This window comes from Ranitomeya variabilis, chromosome 1, assembly GCF_051348905.1.
Source record: "Ranitomeya variabilis isolate aRanVar5 chromosome 1, aRanVar5.hap1, whole genome shotgun sequence".
NCBI lineage: Eukaryota > Metazoa > Chordata > Amphibia > Anura > Dendrobatidae > Ranitomeya > Ranitomeya variabilis.
Window position 1 is genome coordinate 517,108,451 of NC_135232.1, and position 23,633 is coordinate 517,132,083.

The 23,633-nt window shown below is 45.5% G+C and overlaps 1 protein-coding gene across 1 annotated transcript in view; it reads right to left on the reverse strand.

Annotated features, from left to right (window-relative positions):
* The window catches only part of RAX2 (retina and anterior neural fold homeobox 2), a 35,352-nt gene that overhangs the window by 6,290 nt on the left and 5,429 nt on the right, over positions 1–23,633 (reverse strand). The gene's annotated exons all lie outside the window — the stretch shown is intronic.

Below are 23,633 nucleotides of genomic sequence, written 5' to 3' on the forward strand. Positions count from 1 at the left end.
AGATACGCAGCATAAAACTTTGATTCGGGTGTAAAATATATTAAATCTAATTTGTAACAAGGAGTCTGTCCCCTCTACTATATCCACCCGCTTCCAAAAGAAAAGAATTAAACTTTTTGTGTAAATGGATTGTGCCAAAATTAGCAACTTTTCAGAAAAGAAAACCCTCAATGAATCCCCCAAAACGATAAACCTTTTGAATGGTGTAATGATCCCACTTGCACAATACTGCTGCATTCTATATCCTAGGCATAGAGTCCGTATACACCAGTGCTCCATTCATTGCCTATGGGATTGATGGATACATGATGGACCATTAATCCAGGGGTAATCCACAGCTATATTACTGGATAAAAAGCTATCCGCAAAGTACCAAGTGTCTTGTGGTAGGCCAACCCCTTTAACACCTTACTTACAAGAGCAGTGTTGGTCTTATGAAACAGAATTTTTTGGTTCCTTACATTTTGAAAACCATAACATTTGTATTTTTCTCTCTATTTTGGTCGGGTTCACAATACATTAATGCTGTAGAATGCACCTTCCGGCACCTTCATCTTTTGAGGTCACTTACCTGAAAAAAATATGAGAGCCACCGGCTCGTCTGAGCATTGTGATCCGGTCGTCTGGCTGTTCCCTTTCTGTTGTTGGCCCCAGTTACTGGAGCAGTCCAACTTCCAGGCTGCATAAAGCTGATTGAGTTTGCTAGGACGCAGCAACTCTTACTCCTTCTCTCTCCCTATACCCAGCAATCACATGGAGGAGGAAGCACTGTCTGTGCATCCTACTCTGTATACATAATTATTGATCAGCGTTATATACACTCTGGTCAGGAAGGCACACATGATAATAAATCATGTTTACCTTCTCTGTGTGGAGTCTAGCTCTGTCTGTATAACTGGGGGTGGCGAGATGGCTATCAGTCTTCTGCAAGCTGCTTACTATGCACAGATGTTTTAGAAAGTCACTGCAGAGCAAGGTGTGGACTACCTAGAACGTCACTACAGAGCAAGATGTGGACTACGCAGAACGTCACTGTAGAGCAAGGTGTGGACTACCTACAACGTCACTGCAGAGCAAGGTGTGGACTACATAGAACGTCACTGCAGAGCAAGGTGTGGACTGCTTAGAACGTCACTGCAGAGCAAGGTGTGGGCTACCTAGAAAGTCACTACAGAGCAAGATGTGGACTACCTAGAACGTCACTGCAGAACAAGGTGTGGACTACCTAGAACGTCACTGCAGAGCAAGGTGTGGACTACCTAGAACGTCACTACAGAGCAAGATGTGGACTGCCTAGAACGTCACTGCAGAGCAAGGTGTGGACTACCTAGAAAGTCACTACAGAGCAAGATATGGACTACCTAGAACGTCACTGCAGAGCAAGGTGTGGACTACCTAGAACGTCACTGCAGAGCAAGGTGTGGACTGCCTAGAACGTCACTGCAGAGCAAGGTGTGAACTGCCTAGAACGTCACTGCAGAGCAAGGTGTGGACTGCCTAGAACATCACTGCAGAGCAAGGTGTGGACTGCCCAGAAGTAGTTAAGTTATTGTGAATGTGCCCAAAGCCATATAAGGGCTTCTTTTTTAAAGTTCAAGTTTCCTCTTTTTATTTATGGCACTTACCATGAGCTATAAATAGCAAGATAACATTATTCTTCAGATCAATAAGAGACATTTTAAAAAGTTTACCATAAGCTAACAGGCATATTATTGCACGGGCCTATACGTTTATTATGATGTAGACCTATAGGCTATTTTGTTCTACCTCTATTGAAACCTATCAGCACCCCACGAAGACTAAGGCCATGTTCACATTTTGCGGATTTTACCACGGATCCGCAGCGTTTCTACAGCTGCGGGTCCGCAGCAGTTTCCATTGCGTTTACATTTACATGTAAACCCTATGGGAACCGCAATCCGCTGTGCACATGCTGCGGGAAAAACCGCGCAGAAACGCAGCGGTTTACATTCCGCAGCATGTCACTTCTTTGTGCAGAATCGTTGCGATTCTGCACACATAGGAATGCATTGATCCGCTAACTTCCCGCATGGGGCTGTGCCCACGATGCGGGAAGTAAGCGGATAATGTGCAGATGGTACCCGGGGTGGAGGAGAGGAGACTCTCCTCCATGCCCTGGGAACCATATTTGTGTAAAAAAAAAAAATAATTAAAATAAAAAATAATGATATACTCACCTCTCAGAGCTGCATGCGGCCGTCCGGTTGCAGGGTTGCTGTGCGAGCAGGGCCTGAGATGACGTCGCAGTCACATGACCGTGACGTCACGAAGGTCCTTCTCGCACAGCATCTTTGGAACCGGACCGCCGCGTGCAGCGCCGAGGAGATCGGGACGTCAGAGGGTGAGTATAACCATTTTTTATTATTTTTAACATTACTATTGATGCTGCATGTTGCTGCATATGCAGCATCAATAGTATAGGAGTAAACCCGCAGCGGAAACCGCGGAACAAACCGTGATAAATCTGCAGGGATAACCGCAGCGGTTTTGCCCTGCAGATGTATCAAATCCGCTGCGGGAGAGCCCGCAGAGGACCCCGCAAAGTGTGCACATAGCCTAAAGGAGCCCACTTTGTCTACCTACTTGATCGATATTATCTGAGTTATCGAAGGCATTGATTGACTTAGCTTGTTATCTCTGATCTCGGGTGATGCAGCAGAGTGTAAGCTGTAAAAGTTAGTAGAGCTTACGACAGCACAGAGTACAGCAAATGACAAACCTTTTGAGGGCAGAAGCATTATATATATATATATATATATATATATATATATATATATATACACTCACCGGCCACTTTATTAGGTACACCATGCTAGTAACGGGTTGGACCCCCTTTTGCCTTCAGAACTGCCTCAATTCTTCGTGGCATAGATTCAACAAGGTGCTGGAAGCATTCCTCAGAGATTTTGGTCCATATTGACATGATGGCATCACACAGTTGCCGCAGATTTGTCGGCTGCACATCCCAAAGATGCTCCATACAAGGCAGGATGGATCCATGCTTTCATGTTGTTTACGCCAAATTCTGACCCTACCATCCGAATGTCGCAGCAGAAATCGAGACTCATCAGACCAAGCAACGTTTTTCCAATCTTCTACTGTCCAATTTCGATGACCTTGTACAAATTGTAGCCTCAGTTTCCTGTTCTTAGCTGAAAGGAGTGGTACCCGGTGTGGTCTTCTGCTGCTGTAGCCCATCTGCCTCAAAGTTCGACGCACTGTGCGTTCAGAGATGCTCTTAGGCCTACCTTGGTTGTAACGGGTGGCGATTTGAGTCACTGTTGCCTTTCTATCAGCTCAAACCAGTCTGCCCATTCTCCTCTGACCTCTGGCATCAACAAGGCATTTCCGCCCACAGAACTGCCGCTCACTGGATTTTTTTTCTTTTTCGGACCATTCTCTGTAAACCCTAGAGATGGTTGTGCGTGAAAATCCCAGTAGATCAGCAGTTTCTGAAATACTCAGACCAGCCCTTCTGGCACCAACAACCATGCCACGTTCAAAGGCACTCAAATCACCTTTCTTCCCCATACTGATGCTCGGTTTGAACTGCAGGAGATTGTCTTGACCATGTCTACATGCCTAAATGCACTGAGTTGCCGCCATGTGATTGGCTGATTAGAAATTAAGTGTTAACAAGAAGTTGGACAGGTGTACCTAATAAAGTGGCCGGTGAGTGTATATACACAGTATATATGTACACACACTACCATTCAAAAGTTTAGGGTCACCCAATTTTGTGTTTTTCATGAAAACTTTTATTAATCAAATGAGTTGCCAAGTGAATTGAAAATCTAGTCCAGACATTGACAATGTTCGAAAAAAAAGATTATCTCAGATAATTTTCTCCTTCAAACTTTGCTTTCGTCAAAGAATGCTCCCTTTGCAGCAATTACAGCATTGCAGACCTTTGGCATTCTAGCAGTTAATTTGCTGAGGTAATCTGGAGAAATGTCACCCCATGCTTCCAGAAGCCCCTCCCACAAGTTGGTTTGGCTTGATGAGCACTTTTTGCGTACCATACGGTTAAGCTGCTCCTACAACAGCTCAATGGGGTTGAGATCTGGTGACTGCGCTGGCCACTCCATTACAGAGAGAATACCAGCTGCCTTCTTCTTCCCTAAATAGTTCTTGCATAATTTGGAGGTGTGCTTTGGGTCATTGTCCTGTTGTAGGATGAAATTGGCTCCAATCAAGCACTGTCCACAGGGTATGGCATGGCGTTGCAAAATGGAGTGATAGCCTTCATTTTCAAAATCCCTTTTACTTTGTGCAAATCTTCCACTTTACCAGCACCAAAGCAACCCCAGACCATCAAATTACCTCCACCATGCTTGACAGATGGCGTCAGGCACTCTTCCAGCATATTTTCAGTTGTTCTGCGTCTCATAAAACTTTTTTCCAATCTTCCAATGTCTGTGTTCTTTTGCCCATATTAATATTTTCCTTTTATTAGCCAGACTAAGAAATGGCTTTTTCTTTGCCACTCTGCCCTGAAGGCCAGCATCCCGGAGTTGCTTCTTCACTGTAAACGTTGACACTGTCGTTTTGTGTGTACTGTTTAATGAAGCTGCTAGTTGAGGACCTGTGAGGTGTCGATTTCTCAAACTACAGACTCTAATGTACTTGTCTTGTTGCTCAGTTGTGCAGCGGGGCCTCCCACTTCTCTTTCTACTCTGGTTATAGCCTGTTTGTGCTCTCCACTGAAGGGAGTAGTACACACCATTGTAGAAAATCTTCAGTTTCTTGGCAATTTCTCGAATGGAATAGCCTTCATTTCTAAGAACAAGCATAGACTGTCGAGTTTCACATGAATGTTCTTTTTTCTAGCCATTATGAGCGTTTAATGGAACAAACAAATGTAATGCTCCAGATTCTCCACTAGCTCAAAGGAAGGTCAGGTTTATAGGTTATCTAATTAGCCAAGCTGTTTTCAGCTGTGTTAACATACTTGCACAAGGGTTTTTCAGGGGTATTCTAACCATCCATTAGCCGACTTACACAGTTAGCAAACACAAAGTACCATAAAAACACTGGAGTGATGGTTGTTGGAAATGGGCCTCCATACACCTATGAAGATATTGCATTACAAACCAGACGTTTGCAGCTAAAATGTCTAGAGTGTATTTCTGAATCATTTAATGTTAGCTTCATTGGAAAAAACTGTTCTTTTCTTTCAAAAATGAGGAAATTTGTAAGTGACCCCAAACTTTTGAGCGAAAGTGTATATGTGTGTATATATATGTGTATATATATATATATATATATATATATATATATATATATATATATATATATATATATATATATATATATACATACATACAGAACAGACCAATTGGACACACCTTCTCATTTAAAGATTTTTCTGTATTTTCATGACTATGAAAATTGTAAATTCACACTGAAGGCATCAAAACTACGAGTTCACACATGTGGAATTATATACTTAACAAAAAAGTGTGAAACAACTGAAAATATGTCTTAAATTCTAGGTTCTTCAAAGTAGCCACCTTTTGCTTTGATGACTGCTTTGCACACTCTTGGCATTCTCTTGATGAGCTTCAAGAGGTAGTCACTGGGAATGGTTTTCACTTCACAGGTGTGCCCTGTCAGGTTTAATAAGTGGGATTTCTTGCCTTATAAATGGGGTTGGGACCATCAGTTGTGTTGAGCAGAAGTCTGGTGGATACACAGCTGATAGTCCTACTGAATAGACTGTTAGAATTTGTATTATGGCGTGAAAAAAACAGCTAAGTAAAGAAAAATGAGTGGCCATCATTACTTTAAGAAATGAAGGTCAGTCAGTCCGAAAAATTGAGAAAACTTTGAAAGTGTCCCCAAGTGCAGTGGCAAAAACCGTCAAGCGCTACAAAGAAACTGGCTCACATGAGGACCACCCCAGGAAAGGAAGACCAAGAGTCCCCCTGCTTCTGAGGATAAGTTTATCCGAGTCACCAGCCTCAGAAATCGCAGGTTAACAGCAGCTCAGATTAGAGACCAGGTCAATGCCACACAGAGTTCTAGAAGCAGACACATCTCTACAACAACTAAGAGACTTTGTGCACCAGGCCTTCATGGTAAAATAACTACTAGGAAACCACTGCTAAAGACAGGCAACAAGCAGAAGAGACTTGTTTGGGCTAAAGAACACAAGGAATGGACATAAGACCAGTGGAAATCTGTGCTTTGGTCTAATGAGTACAAATTTGAGATCTTTGGTTCCAACCACCGTGTCTTTGTGCGACGCAGAAAAGGTGAACGGATGGACTCTACATGCCTGGTTCCCACCGTGAAGCATGGAGGAGGAGGTGTGATGGTATGGGGGTGCTTTGCTGGTGACACTGTTGGGGATATATTCAAAATTGAAGGCATACTAAACCAGCATGGCTACCACAGCATCTTGCAGTGGCATGCTATTCCATCCGGTTTGCGTTTAGTTGGACCATCATTTATTTTTCAACAGGACAATGACCCCAAACACCCCTCCAGGCTGTGTAAGGGCTATTTGACCAAGAAGGAGAGTGATGGGGTGCTACGCCAGATGACCTGGCCTCCACAGTCACCAATCGAGATGGTTTGGGGTGAGCTGGACCGCAGAATGAAGGCAAAAGGGCCAACAAGTGCTAAGCATCTCTGGGAACTCTTTCAAGATTGTTGGAAGACCATTCCCAGTGACTACCTTTTGAAGCTCATCAAGAGAATGCCAAGAGTGTGCAAAGCAGTCATCAAAGCAAAAGGTGGCTACTTTGAAGAACCTAGAATATAAGACATAATTTCAGTTGTCTCACACTTTTTTTGTTAAGTATATAATTCCACATGAGTTAAATTCATAGCTTTGATGCCTTCAGTGTGAATGTACAATTTTCATAGTCATGAAAATACAGAAAAATCTTTAAATGAGAAGGTGTGACCAAACTTTTGGTATGGACTGTGTATATATATATATATATATATATATATATATATATATATATATATATATATATATATATATATATATATACACATGTTCCTAAGAGGTTTCACTTAGAAATACAGAGATGTGGTGGTGCACATTTATTATTAAGTTTGGATAATTTTTTTTTACAAATGACACAAATTAGAAAGTCACATCTAAAATTTTGCGACACTTGTTAATTTGTTACGTCCTAAAAATAACATTTGCAAGAAATGTGTGTTTGAAGTTGTTAGCATATTTACAACTTCATTTATCTTAAGTCACTAAGTGTCCCAAGTGTTGCACTGCTTACAGCAAGTATAAAATAAATTGTCTGACCATTTTCTTTTGGTTTTTCTCTCTTTCCATCTCCTCCTGCCGCTCCTCTCTTCATAGACTTCTACAAGCCAATTGATACATAAGAAAGTTTCCCATCACCTTTTATCCTATTGATTTAGGTAAAAAGCTTAAACAACTTATGTTTTTTAAATGGTCTATCCTGGTCTGAGCAAGTCACCTATCTACTTGACCAAAAATGATTTCCAGAATAAACAACCTCTGTCTTCTATTCTTTCCTGGTTCTATCGTGTACGCAAATCAGTGACCAGGAATAGTTAAATTGAGCTACAGGTTACAATGCCTTCCACTATCATCATATCTTCCATTCTTTCATGATATTCAACTGCTCCTGGCCTGGTAAACATAGGGAGCACAAGTCCTCTTTTCTATGGATCGGTGGGGTCCCAATAATCTTGAAAGACTGCACAGCACTCCTGTTCTAAAATAGCAGATGATGGAGGGGAATGTTACCATATCTGTTCATCAACCTCTTCCAAATAAAAAACATATATTCTATTTATAGTGTTTTTCAATTGGAGGAGGCTGAGAGACAGGTGTGGTCCAATTCTCCTCCATCATCTGCCTTTTTGAAAACAGGAGGAGAGCTGTGCAGTCTGTGAGGAAGATTTCACTCACAAGTGTGGTGGGTAAAATAAGTATTTGATATGGGGCGCCTGCTAGGACCGTGGGGTACTCGGTACCGGGCCGGTTCTTAAAGGGATGTGTCACAGCGGCAGTGACCCGGTCTGTGGCCCTGGGCGTCCAATAGAAGGGGAATTAATAGAAATGGGAATAAAGTCTAATGTAGTAATGTTCGTGATGCCACCTGTGGTACTCGACCAGGGGTGGCCGACGCTGCTCTGGGGATGATGGTATTGCAGCAGAGATGGTCTAGTTCCCCACAGGTAGAACTTAGTCCCCAGCGCTCCCGCTGTAGTTGGTAAGGATGATAGATGGTGAGGTGCAGGAAAAATTATTTCCTGCACCTCACCATCTATCATCCACAGAGGACACAAGGTTGCAGTCTCTTTACCTTTTACTGGTAGAATGCAGGCACAGTCCAAGGTATAGGTAATAGGTGATGGTGAGGTCCAGGCAGCCTGGAAGCGATTCAGAATCCCCCTAGCTAGGAGGGGTTGGAAACCTTCCTTACTGTGCTGTGTTTTAAGTTCCTTGCTGTCTGAGACTTCACACAAGGTCCTCTCTTTCTCTCTGTCCCTTTTAGGTGGACACCACTCGCATGACAGGCAACTTGAGCCGTTTTACAGGTGTCCCTTCTCGTGGTGACTCTGGGCTCTAATCTGCTGCTGTGCCTTTGAGTGTAATGGTGGCCAGTTAACTTGGAATCTCCTGCCCACCGGTTTCTGCTGTGGGGCATACAGTTACCCCCACAACCTTGCAATTCCGTCCTCTGGTTTTTTTGCGCTGATTCTGAAGTGAGCCCACTCGCTGCTCCACTCCCAGTATCTTTCCTCTCCTTTGCCTCTTCTCCCCTCACTGTCTCCTACAATCTATCTGACTCTAATGTCAGGAGCTGCGAGAACCTTGTGTCTGCATGGCTGTAGCTCTCCTCACACACTGCTCTCTCAGGAGCTGCAGAATTTCGTGTCTGCACGGCTCCAGCTCTCTTCTGGACTGACTGCTAACTCCTCATCCACCCAGAATATATAGGGAAGCTACCCTCATACCGGGTCTAGAGCTCCCCCTTCTGGCCTGGAGTCAGAACAGTGTTGCATGTACATGTTACCTGTTAAAGGGATCCTTGTCACTTCCAGGCATGGCATCACCCTCCCCGTGAGGAAGGCAATACCACTGTAATGACCAGCTCCCTGGGGTGTTACAGTTACATAGTTACATAGTTATTAAGGTTGAAGGAAGACTTTAAGTCCATCTAGTTCAACCCATAGCCTAACCTAACCTGCCCTGCTGATTTTGCAAGTTTTCCCACGTACAAAGAATGGAGAGGTCTGTCATTTTTATCATAGGTACACTTCAACTCTGAGAGACAGAATCTAAAAATAAAAACCAAAAAATCATATTGTATGATTTTTGCGTAAATAATTTGCATTTTATTGCATGAAATAAGTATTTGATACAATAGAAATGCATTACTTTGTAATTGCAATCAAATGTTTCAAATATTGAGGTCAATCGTTTCCTGTAGTTCTTGACCAAGTTTGCACACACTGCAGCAGAGATTTTGCCTACTCCTCCATACAGATCTACTCCAGGTCTTTCAGGATTTGGGGCTGTTGTTGGGCAACATTGAGTTTCGGCTCCCTCCAAAGATTTTCTTTTGGGTTCAGGTCTGGAGACGGGCTAGGCCACTCCAGGACTTTCAAATTCTCCTTATGAAGTGCCACTCTTTAGTTTCCCTGACTGTGTTTCGGGTCATTGTCATGCTAATTCAATGCTCTTACTGAGGGAAGGAGGTTGTTGTCCAAAATATCTCCATACATGACCGCTTACATCCTTCCTTCAATACGGTGCTGTCGTCCTGCCCCCTTTGCAGAAAAGTACTTCAAATGTATGAGGTTTACCCCAAAAATACGAGAATTACTTATTTAATTTTTTTTATTCACGATAATCTCTTGAAAAAATTAATCCCCTTCAAAATACAGTTCATTAGATTTTATGCACTTGTCCCAATGGTTTTTACTGTTCAAAACATTTTTATACCCTTCTTTATACCCTCCAGCTATTTTTTCTTTACCCCTTCTACGCCGTGAAAACCCTTCCCCTTTTTAGGTTTTTCTTCAGTCTTGGGAATAATAAGTCTTTGCAGGTGGCTAGGTTGGCTGAGTAAATGTGGTGAGAAACCATTGGCATGCTGTTTTTTGCCAAAAACTGGCTAGTTGTCAAAGCTGCATAGGCAAGCGTATTGTCATAATAAAGGAGACAGTACCCCGATCGATACAGTTCAGTTCGTTTTTTTTCTCACTGCCTCATGCAATCGCTTCAGCACTTGCAGATAGTAATGTTGGTTAACTGTGATTCCCTGAGAAACAAATTCAATGTGAATGACTCATTTTGATGTGGAAAAAAACATTATTGACTTCAAATTTGAATTCACTTGCCGTGCTTGTTTTTGGTCTGGTCGATGAAGCTGTCTTCCAAAGACTAGATTGCTGTTTTGGTTCAGTATCATAGGTGTAGCACCAAGATTCATTCTCTGTGATAACTTTTGACCAAAAATCAGGGTCACCCCCCTTATTACTCGCCTAACCTAGCCCTCAGCAACTTCTTCTTATTCCCAAGAATGATGAATAACGGATGAATGCGTGTGTGTTTGTGTATGTATGTATATATACAGTTGTGCTCAAAAGATTACATAACCCAGCAAAGTCTGGAACAAGGTTATTTGGAGTGATGAGTCCAAAATTGAACCTTTTAGCCACAACCATAAACGTTACATTTGGAGCAAAGTCAACAAGGCCTACGATGAAAGGAACACCATTTCTACTGTAAAGCACAGAGGCAGATCACTGATGCTTTGTTGATGTGTGAGTAGTGATGAGTGAGCACTAAAATGCTCTGGTGCTCGTTGCTCGGGTCGAGCAAATTGGAATACTTGGGTACTCGACCCGATCAACGAACCCAATGTAAGTCTATGGGAAACCCGAGTATTTTTACTGCGATCCCCCCCCCGGGGGTCCTATTAAGGTCTAAAAGCATCTTAAAATGATGGAAATACTGCTCAAATGACATGGGAACATCATGGGGATCGCCCCTAGAAGCATTTCTGACTCCAATGTCACAGCTGTAAGCAATGTTGTCAGAGTTTCACGACATTTTTACAGGTGCACCCAAAAACGAAACCAAAATGGATTTTGCTGGGAAATATGTTAAGGTACATTCTTTCCAGGGTAGTGACGTATATAAGGCAAAATAATTAACCCCAGAGCAAAATGTTCCTCCACCACTTGGGCTATGTTCACACGCAGCGTTTTTGATGCGTTTTTCAACTTTTACATTGCTTTCAACCAATACAAATGCATTCACTGGGAAATGTCATTGTAACATTTAACAACCCTAGCTGGCCATGTGGTGTGTGGCACATAAGGAGACACATCTTGTTTCATTTATGAAAGAGGGACTCAGTCTTAAAGTCTCAAAGCCAATTTTTAGAGGGGCATCAGGCGGCATTAATATTCTTAAAGGGTGGACTGGGGATTGGTTCTTCGCAAAACAGTGGAAGAAGAAGTGGTGTCACCTGCACACAGTTTTCCTGGAGCTTGGGGTTCGGCCCACAAAGTTGGGTGCTTTGCTGCCATGTGCCTGATCATGCTGGTGGTGGTCAGGCTGGTAGTTTTGCCACCCCTGCTGATGCAGGCATGGCAAGTGCTGCAAATGGCCTATTTGGTTATTTTCTAAAGAATCTGCCGATAACCCCAGACTCAGGAAGATCTAACAGTTGGAATGACAACTTCCCTCATGTTGGTGTTATGGGGAACGGATGCATGCTTTCTGTCTGTGGCCACCACACTGCTTCTTCCTCCTGTTGGGGTGATATGCCTTCTTCCCCATGTGTGCTGCTGTCCTCGCTCTGCATGTCCTCCTGCAAGGTTGGGTCAGTCACTATGTCATCCTCCACCTCATCTTCCACATCCGCACCCTTCCTGCTCCTCCTTTCTGGCAATTGTATCTCATCATCGTCCACCTCTTGTGACACTTTCCCACCATCGCCTTTGTGTGACCGTGGCTAGTCAAAGCTTTGAGCATCGCTACATGCGATCTCATCTGGCCCCACTTCAAGTTGACCGGCTGAGAGTACGGAATCTTGGAAGTGAAAACTGAACAGCTCTTCGTAGTGTCCAAGTATGGGCGTGGAGAGGCATGAGTACCATTTCTCTTTAATAGCGTCAGCGTAAGGCTACTTTCACACATCAGGTTTTTGCTGTCTTGCCGATTCCAGTGTCGGGCCGGATTGATGGATAATCCGGCGTAAAATGTGAAAAACTGATGAAAAGGTTCCGGTTTTCCGCTGGATCCGACTAGCGGAACCGGTGAAAAACCGGATCCGTTTCATCAGTTTTACATCCGTTTCTTCCGGTTTTTTATCCGTTTTTTGACAGATCCAGTTTTTAAAAATACCTCCAAAATATGACTGGCTACTGAAAACCTATATATACAGTGCTTCTACAGCCCATCTTTGACAGGTTGTAGAGGAGCAGGTGGAGAGCAAGATGGAAGACGTTATTGCGAATATTCTGAAGATCAACGTGGATTTTATTGTGGAGGCAAATCGTTTGAAAGCTATTGTTCTGGAGAAGGAGCAAGAGAGACAGCAGCGCATCATGCGTCTGCGCTGACGGCATTTGTGGATCCGCCCCATCACTGTACAGAGAATGACATGTGGGGTGTTTTCTACCCTGTACCTGGAGCTATGAGGAGACCCTGAGAAATTTTTCTCATATGTGTGGATAAAAGTAGGTGAACTTTGATCTATTGGTGGACCGAATTGGACATATCATCCGAAGGAGTGACCCGTATTGCCGATTCTCCATTTCACCGGCAGAGCGTCTGATGGTCACTCTTCGGTAAGCCACTTTCATTGTATCTCCTCCTGTTAAAGTACACTTACAATTTTAATGTTGTTGATGGTAGATTTTATGATTTATTTTTATTGTATCTCCTTCTGTTATAACTAAGGTTATTGATGGTCTTTTGTAATAATTACCTTGCTTTAATTCACAGATTCCTTGCAACTGGAGAATCCCTTTCGTCACTGCATTTTCAATTTTGGCTTGGAATTTCCACCATATCGGGAATTGTGAAGCACACCTGCTGTGCATTGTGGGACTCTTTGCACGGAGAAATTATACCACATCCCACAATGGAGAGTTGGTTGGAAATAGCCGAGAAATTCCACCAAGTTTGTCAGTTTCCCAATTGCTTGGGTGCAGTGGACGGGAAACATATCCGCATCGCGCCCCAGTGTCCTGGTCATCGCAGTGATGTCATTATCCTTTCAGGGGAGAAGTGATGTCATGTCTGAAGGCAATGAAAGACAACCACATTCAGGTAACACACACATGCAGGGCCGGCGTCAGCACCCGGCGTACCCGGGCAAGTGCCGGGGCCCTGGCGAGATGGGGGGGCCCATTTACGGTGAGCAGCTGCAGCAGGAATGCTCACCTCTGGGAGTTGGGACCATCACCATGGATACGCAGAGTGAGTCACATCTGGGCCGGGCCTGGGACAGAGTTTCACGCAGCTGCAATACTCACCAGTCACCGCCGGCGCCGCCATCACCATGGATACGAGTCACTTCCGGCCGGCGCTCGCTGCAGTCGCTCGCTGAGGCCAGGATTGCTGCTCGGTGTGTTCCGTGGCTGCTGCTGGTGAGTGGCGTCTTGGCTGCTGTGCTGAGCGCGGCCTCGACGGACGGGAACGGTGTCCCGCGCAGGAAGCTGAGGATGCAGTACATGGCAGGGCCGCTGCTGAAGTTCCTGATCTGGTGAGTAGACATGGCGGGTGAGCGAACAGCGCCCGCTCCCAGCACCGTCCTGTGGGGTCACCTTGTCCCCGGGGGATAGCAAGTGGTCCCGACCTGACCCAGCACGGGTGCGGCGGGGAGAGCTGCGCCGCTGAGTAATGGCTACACGGAGAGGCCTGTGCTGCAGTGCTCTCAGTGTGCGAGGGAGGGCGCTGTGACTACGGGAGGCTGCTGAGCTCCAGGGTCAGCACATCACAGCAGCCGCCACCATTGTCCTTACCCCAGAGTGATGTCCCCTGTGGGCTCCTCGGCAAGCTCTGTGGCAGCCTGTAAGGGCATTAAGGTGCAGGTGATGAGCCGGGCCCCCCTAGTGTGGAAGAGGGGTTAGTGGGGAGCCGGGCCCCCCTAGTGTATTAGAGGGGTGTGTGGGGAGGCGGGCCCCCCCAGTGCATTAGAGGGGTGTGTGGGGAGCCGGGCCCCCCTGTGCTATATACTGCATCTGTGTGGGCTGTGCTATATACTGTGTGGGCTGTGTTTTATACTGTGTGGGCTGTGTTACATACTGCGTGGCTGTATTATGTACTACGTGGCTGTGCAATATACTACGTGGCTGTGCAATATACTACGTGGCTGTGCAATATACTACGTGGCTGTGTTATATACTGCGTGGGCTGTGCTATATACTACGTGGCTGTGTTATATACTACGTGGCCTGTTATATACTACGTGGATGTGTTATATGCTACGTGGGCTGTGCTATATGCTACGTGGGCTGTGCTATATACTGCGTGGGCTGTGCTATATACTTCGTGGCCTTTGTTATATACTACGTGGGCTGTGCAATATATTACGTGGCTGTGCTATATATTACATGGCTGTGCAATATTTTACGTGGCTGTGTTATATACTACGTGGATGTGCAATATACTATGTGGCTGTGCTATATACTACGTGGGCTGTTATATATGCTACGTGGGCTGTTATATACTACGTGGCTGTGTTATATACTACGTGGCTGTGCTATATTTCTCTGCTGTATCTGTGCATCAGGATTTGTGGTATGTGTTAAAGAGTGGGGCCCACTGAGACTCTTTCGACCGGGGCCCTCAAAAACCTGGAGCCGGCCCTGCACACATGCAACATGTTCACACTCCAGACCAGAAGGGGAAGCTCTAAGCCTGTTTAGGGTGAACTCCCCTATTTAACATCCTGATCTGGAGGGAAAAAGGGTTCAGTTCCTGTCAGGCAGACAGGAGAGGAGCTTTGCTGGCATGAAGTGCTGCAACTCCTGGGAAAAGACACTAAAAGGTGAACACACTGCAGAGAGTATGCAGGAAAGCAGAGCACAGGAGAGGAATATCAGAGGGAGATCAGCCAGGAACAAGCTGCTCCTTTCTGAGGCGCAGAAGCCGGTAGCCAGGAACACCGAGGGAGCAACTGTCTCTAAGCCTTGCTCAAGAGACCGGCAGGACAGTCAATTCCAAGTTGGCTCCTGACCTTAATACCTAAGAAGACACGGTGGCAACTTGTGGGGGTCGGGGCGTAATACCTAAGAAGACACGGTGGCAACTTGTGGGGGTCGGGGCGTCTCTAGGGTCCCTAAAAACAAGCCTCAGGCCATCAGTCATACGGATTTATCCTATCCATACCATCTGGGGGACAGAGAGGAAGAAATAACATCCAGAACATCTACAAGAGTTGTGAGGACCTTACCGGGAAGCTCAGCAGGGAGGTACTACAACACACAGGCGCTAGAAGGAAGGCTACTGATTTCCACCTGAATAAGGGGACTCTGGAATTGCCTTCAGACTGACCGGACTCTGCTTGCCCTGTCATTTGGCGCTCCGGGCTAAGGATACCATCTGAAGTCTTCAGTAAAAAAGGTAAAAGACTGCAAACCTGTCTCCTCGTTCTTTACTGCACCTTGCCCATACATAAACTCATTTACTGGACACCCCTGAAGGCCACGGACCAGGTCACCCAACGTGACATCCCCCGGACCGCAGGACCCGGTGCCGAGTACCCCATTGCCCTACTCTGGGGGCGATCCATTTTGGGGTCACAAACAGGATCTACTTAAGCCTGAAAATCGGGTCATGTGCGCCTAAGAACTGTGCCAGAACTGTATTTGTGATTTGCTTAAAGACTGTGTGTTGCAATTTGCCGCCAAAATCCGGCATTGCCGCGCCATGTGGAGCGCGAGGGGAGGAGCCATACCTTAGTGGGTGGAGCCAGCAGAAAAGAGCGCGAAGCAAGAAGACGGGTGCCGTGCAGCTGCCTGGAAAGCCAAAAGTAGAGACGCCGTGCAGCAGAGCCGCCAGAAGAGACGCTGCAATGTGCCGATTCCGGAGAGGAGCCCCGACTTCCACCAGGTTAGCAGAGGGGAGGAGCGGCCATGTCTGATCCGGGAAGGGAAGTAGCGGCGGTCGCAGCCGCAGACTTAGAAGTGCCTCCAGGCCCCGCAATAGGTGCAGCCGCAGGCCTTGTACCGCCGCCGGGTCCCGCAGAGCTTGCCGCTTCCATCAGCCAGCCAGATACTACCACGGCTACAGCGGCCATAATCCCCTTCTCCATGCCATACATACCTGGAGCAGCCTGGCTCCCGCGATACTCTGGAGAATCGCATACATTAACTGACTTTAAAGAAGGGATCTGCAGCTTGCTTGAGTTTTATCCCCTGACAGAGCCTCAGAAAGTTCACATGGTAACGGGCCAACTATTTGGAGCGGCTCTGAGAGAAATGAAGTCCTGGCCCGCTGCGGATAAAAGAACTGTGGAGCAGGTCTTTGCAAAGCTTAAAGGGAAGGTGCCATCAAAAAAAATTTTTTTACAGCAATTGTAAAAATTTAAAGAATTAATGTTTACATTTTCTTAAAAAATATTATCATTTGTTTATAATTTAGTAAAATATGAAAAATAATTTGAAAAGTTTTGGAATTTCCACTTTTAAACACTAGGGGGAGCAGCTGCTGAAATTTCAGAAAAACCTAGTGTACAACTAGCTCACATTACAGCACTGCAGTAATTATGGGCGGAGTCTGCTGACGTGTGTGTGATGTCACTCCTCTCCTTCCCTTCTGGGTGTCTGCTAAGGGATGAGAGGATGATATTCAGGAACCCAGTGAGCAGCCATTTTGTTGGTGACTGCAGAGTAAGGCTGCCGTCACACTAGCAGTATTTGGTCAGTATTTTACCTCAGTATCTGTAAGCCAAAACCAGGAGTGGAACACTTAGAGAAGTATAATAGAAACATATGCACCACTTCTGCATTTATCACCCACTCCTGGTTTTGGCTTACAAATACTGAGGTAAAATACTGACCAAATACTGATAGTGTGACGGCAGCCTTAGGCTACTTTCACACTAGCGTTGTTTGCAATACGTCGCAATGCGTCGTTTAGGAGAAAAAACGCATCCTGCAAAGTTGTCTGCAGGATGCGTTTTTTCCCCATAGACTAACATTACCGACGCATTGCGATGTATTGCCACACGTCGCAACCGTCGTGCGACCGCCGCCACAAAAAAACGTTACATGTAACTTTTTTGTTTGTCGAGTCCCACCATTTTCGACCGCGCATGCACGGCCGAAACTCTGCCCCCTCCTGCCCGGACCTTGCAATGGGGCAGCGGAAGCGTTGTAAGACTGCTTCCGCTGCCCACGTCGGGCATTTCTTTCACAGCATGCGTCGGTACGTCGGGCTCCTCAGATCCTGTCTTGGCGATGTGTGAAAGTGAGACGACAGGCGCAGTCTGGGGTGACGCTGGGGGGAAATGTAGCCATATAGTAACGATAAAAATGAGACCCCTCTCTAAAGCTGCCTCACCAGCCCTGACTGCACCTAACTGGAGGTCATGCTGCCCCCTCTATTACCCCAGACCCGCGTGCAGGTGCTCAGCCAGAACCACCATAGAATGGGTCCGCTTTCTGAAGATAATACTGCCATAGTGTTCTCACATAATACCGCCATATAGATCACACATAATACCGCCATATAGATCACACACAATACTATCAAATAGATCACACAATACTGTCATACAGTTCACATAATACCACCATATAGATAACACATACCGCCAGTGTTCTCGCATACCGCCATATAGATCACACAATACCGCCACATACTCCTCACAATGCCGCCATATAGATCTCACATAATACCGCCATATAGATCACACACAATACCACCATATAATTCTCACAATTCTGATCAAGCATAATACCACCATACAGATCACATAATACCGTCATATAGATCTCACATAATGCCATAATACAGCATGACCCCTGCAGCTCCTGTTATCGCACGCATAGAGTTGTGTGTGCAATGGGGAAAGACATGCAGGGGGGAAAGGAATGCATAGGAGAGGATTAGATACACTGTTCACCAGACAGTATCACACAGGATAGGATTAGATACACGGCTCAGCAGCCAGTATCATACAGGATAGGATTAGATACACGGCTCAGCATAGTATCACACAGGATAGGATAAGATACACGGCTCAGCAGAGAGTATCACACAGGAGAGGATTAGATACACAGCTCAGCAGTCAGTATCACACAGGAGCAGATTAGATACACGGCTCAGCAGTCAGTATTCCACAGGAGGATTAGATACACAGGTCAGCACAGTATAGGATTAGATACACAGGTCAGCATACAGTATCACACAGTATAGGATTAGATACACGGCTCAGCACAGTATCACACAGGAGAGGATTAGATACACAGCTCAGCAGTCAGTATCACACAGGACAGGATTAGATACACGGCTCAGCAAACAGTATCATACAGGATAGGATTAGATACACGGCTCAGCATAGTATCACACAGGATAGGATTAGATGCATGGCTCAGCACACAGTATCACATAGTATAGGATTAGATGCACGGCTCAACATAGTATCACACAGGAGAGGATTAGATACACGGCGCAGCAGACAGTATCATACAGGATAGGATTAGATACACGGCTCAGTTAGTATCACACAGGAGAGGATTAGATGCACGTCTCAGCATAGTATCACACAGTATAGGATTAGATGCATGGCTCAGCACACAGTATCACACAGGATAGGATTAGGTACACAGCTCAGCAAAGTATCACACAGTATAGGATTAGATGCATGGCTCAGCATAGTATCACACAGTATAGGATTAGATGCATGGCTCAGCACACAATAGAGGATTAGGTACACAGCTCAGTTAGTATCACACAGGAGATGATTAGATGCATGGCTAAGCAGACAGTATCACACAGGAGAGGAGTAGATACACAGCTCAGTAACATACATGGGAGGAGATAACTGCTCAGAGTCAGCACCACAAAGGAGAGGATTAGATTCCCTCTCCCCCTCCCCACTGATACTCAGGGCTGCCTGCTGAGTGCTTCTCCCTCCCGTCCATGGTCTCCTCCTCCTATGACTGCAGGGCTCCTGCGATCATCCTGGGAAGCTGGCCTAGAGCTCACAGCTGCAGTGTGAGCTCCAGGAAGATGGCGCTGGTCTCCTGCCTCTGCCGTGCTGTGGACGGCTCAGGGGGCGTGGCCAGACCAGAGCAGGGAGCAGCTTATAATGGTAGGTATAGAGTCGGCTCCCGACCGCAGATCTCTATGCCCTGGGCTGCCGTAAATGCAGAGTGTAAGTGACGTTCAGCTTCACTTACACTCCTGCAAAGCAAAATGGCGGCGCCCAGTGGCTTAAAAAAAAATTAATAATAAAAAAAATGTTAAAGTTAAAAAAAAGGAAGTTTGTATGAAAAATAATTGTTTATATAAACAATTATTTTTAATACAAAAAATAAAATGCGGCACCTTTCCTTTAAAACCACCTTTGACACCCGCACTGCTACAGAAATTAAATTGACGTTCTATGGGTGCAAGCAGAGGCCGCAGGATAGCTTAGGGGACTATGCCCTTAATCTCCAGGAGGCACTGCGGGCAATCAAGCAGGATGATCCAAACAGCATGCAAGATGAGGATAAACTCTTAAAGGAGCGGTTCATCGAGGGGCTAGTGTGCAATCACCAAAGGGCCCAACTGCACCTCCTGGCCATGCAGAATCCTGACCTGACCTTTGCGCAATTTAAAGACAAGGCCATCCAAGTGCTACAGGAGCGACAGCCCAGCCGTGCAGTACTTCCTAGGCATCAAGCCCTCACGTACCACCAGGAGGTGGCGCCAGATCCTCAAGTTTCTGCCGAGGCCGATGCCCAGATCCTGAAAGACGATTCCCCTGCAGGAACGAAATGTTAATATGGTGTCGGGCAGCAATAGGCCTCAGAGGTAAAGACTATCAAGCCCTGGTAGAACCTGTGTATTCAGATAGTAGGCCCACCCTCCTGACAGCCAGAGGGGTGGTCAAAGTCCGCAAGAGGAAGAGGACCACCTAACCAAATATGCCACACTTGCCAAATTGTTTGCTGTTGATAATAATGTGATACAGGCAACAGAACCCTTGGTCCCATCCAACCAGGCAGAGGACACTGGCTCTGCAGGACAAACGGAAGATTGGTGTCAGAAATTACACGTGGGCACTGACTCTACCCCATCGCACCAAAAACAAGGGGCTTACAGTGTGGTTCATGAGTATGAGCGGGTATTCAGTAAGCACCCCCTAGATTTTGGGCAGGTAAAAGGGATTCAACATCATATCCCCACGGGAAATCATCCACCCATTAAAGAGAGATACCGTCCTGTACCCCCAGCTCATTATCAGTGTGCCAAAGACATATTGCGAGAGATGATGGAGGCTGGGGTAGTGAGAGACAGTTGTAGCCCCTGGGCAGCTCCATTAGTCCTCGTCAGGAAGAAGGATGGCACGATGAGGATGTGTGTTGATTATAGGCAGATAAACCGCATTACACATAAAGATGCATACCCACTGCTCAGAATAGAAGAGACCTTGGCTGCTTTAAAATCTGCTAACTACTTCTCTACCTTGGATCTCACCAGTGGGTACTGGCAGACAAGGAAAAGACGGCCTTCACCACACCGATGGGTCTCTGTGAATTCAACTACATGCCATTCGGACTGTGCAACGCCCCAGGAACGTTCTAGAGGATGATGGAGTGCTGTCTTGGACACAAGAATTTCAAAACCGTCCTGCTGTACTTGGATGATGTCATCGTCTTCTCCAAAATCTATGAGGACCACCTGAAGCACCTGGCAGAGGTGTTCGAAGCTCTGTCCTATTAAAACCCAAAGTGCAGTACCTGGGCTGTTGTGAATTCTGTTCTCGGGCTCCCTCCTGTGGTCGTGAATGGTACTTTGGTGAGTTCTGTTCTTGGACACCCTCTGGTGGCTTTGAGTGGAACTGCTGATCTTTGAGATTGGCTTTCTCATCTGCCCTCGTTTATTGCTTCTGCTCACTTCCCTATTTAACTCTGCCCAGGTCGTTAGTCCATGCCAGCTGTCAATGTTTCAGTACTGGCTCAGATCTCTCTTGGATTTCTCTTATGACCTGTCTACTCCAGCAGAAGCTAAGTCCTTGCTAGTCATTTGCTGTTCATTGGTTTTGAATATATTTTTCAGTACATGCTATGTTTCAGTCCAGCCTGCTATTATGATATTTCCTTGCTAGCTGGAAGCTCTGGGGGTGCAGGTCTTTTTGCACACTCTGCGTGGTTTTTGTAGTTTTTTATACTGACCGCATAGTTCCCTTTCCTATCCTCTGTCTTTCTAGAGAAGATTCGGCCTCCTTTGCTAAAATCTGTTTCATTCCTGTGTTTGTCACTTCCCTCTTAACTCACAGTTAATATTTGTGGGGGCTATCTTTACTTTGGGGAATTTTTCTGAGGCAAGGTAGGCTACTATTTCTATCTTTAGGGGTAGTTAGCTCTTAGGCTGTGAAGAGGCGTCTAGGGAGAGTTAGGTACGCTCCACGGCTATTTCTAGTGTGTGTGATAGGATTAGGGATTGCGGTCAGTAGAGTTACCACTACCTCAGAGCTTGTCCCAGGTTTTCTGTTTTAACCATCAGGTCACTTCGGGTGCTCCTAACCACCAGGTCATAACACTGGGCTATGTGGTGAAGGAGTGGCCCCAGACCCTGACAAGGTCACTGTGATCAGAGACTGGCCGAAGCCCAGCAACCTCCATGAAGTCCGACAGTTCCTTGGGTTGGTAGGCTACTACAATGCCTTTATCCAAAACCTTCTTACGTTTGTCCTGACCCATAATTATTTTCTGTTCAATGGGAAGTACTTCCACCAGCTCAGGGGTACAGCAATGGGGAGCCCTTGTGCCCCCACATATGCTAATATCTTCCTGGGCTGGTGGGAGGAAACTCTTGTTTTTGGAAATGAGGAGGTATGGTGGAGCCCATTTATTAATTTATGGGCCAGATATATTGATGACATTCTAATATTCTGGTCCGGCTCTGCGAGTGATTTCTGTAGATTTGTGGAGGACATTAACATCAATAATATTGGCCTAAGGTTTACATCTGAGTACCACGAACATAGTATTAACTTTTTGGACCTGACAATCTCAAACAGGCAAGATGGGGGTATTGAGACCTGTACCTTTCGTAAACCGACTGCCGCCAACAACTTGTTACGATGGACCAGCCATCACCCAGTGCCCCTAAAAAGAGGAATACCGAAAGGGCAGTTCCTTCGTATTAGGAGGAACTGCTCAGATATGGGGGTATACAGAAAACAGGCGGAAGATTTGTATGGCAGATTTAGGGCAAGAGGATACCCTAAAAAGATATTAGATGGTCCATTTAAGGAAGCACTTACAGTCAGTAGGCAGTCCCTCCTTTTTAAAAGAGATCGGGAGGAATCAGATAAAATTGTCAGAATGATTGGTACATACGATGGACAGTCTGAGAGGGTTTTTCGAGTGTTTCAAAAACATTGGGGCATTTTGCTGGCAGATCCTAATGTAAGTAATCTCATATCTCCTAAACCCAGCATTACGTATAGAAGGGGTAGAACTATAGGGGATTCTTTGGTCCATAGTTTTTATGAAAAACCCCAAAGGGAAGGTACATGGCTTGACAGAAAACCGAACGGTTTCTTTAGGTGTGGGAATTGTTCTAGGTGTCCATTGATGACGCAATGCAAAACCTTCTGCAGTGCGGCAAATGGCAGGGAATATCAGATTAGAGATTTTGGAAACTGTAAATCTACCGGGGTAGTGTATAAGGCCACGTGCACCTGCCCAAAAGACTATATCGGTAAAACGATCAGAGAATTGAGAGTAAGGGTGGGTGAGCACGTGGGTGATATAAGAAACAAGAGGGACACCCCGGTAGCTCGGCATATGAATGAAGTGCATGGGGGATATCTGAAAGAAATCACCTTCAATATGGTGGAGAGAATTAAACCAAAAATAAGAGGGGGTGATTTGGATAAAGCTATCCAACGTAAAGAAACAGAATGGATGTATAGACTGCAATCTCTGTCCCCAAAGGGCCTTAATGAATATCTTTCATATGCGTGTTTTATTTAATAGTTTCCTTTCTCTGTCTGTCTGTTTATAGTGGGTTCTTTTGGGGTCTAGGGCCTCAAGGCATGTGGAGGTTAATGGGTTCATTGTTAAAGCAGCATGTTTTAAGCATGTTTGTACATGTCCCACATTGTATGTAATGTTTATCAAGATATTTTTATGTCTCCATTTGGACGCTATATCTGTTTTTTTAGGTATAGCTTGCCTTTTCCATGATCATATAAGCCAGTACGTTATAATGCATGCCTGTATGCATCTAAATAATAATAACAAAAAAGTCTATTTATAGGTACATGAGGATAAGTTTATCTTACAAAATTATGTTGTGTATCCTGTTTTTTGCTTTAATATGAATGGTCCGGTTAGCTCAGTTTAATCTGGCGTTCCGGTACTTTGCAGGATCACTGTGTGCATACGTAGGACCATTTCCGGACGTG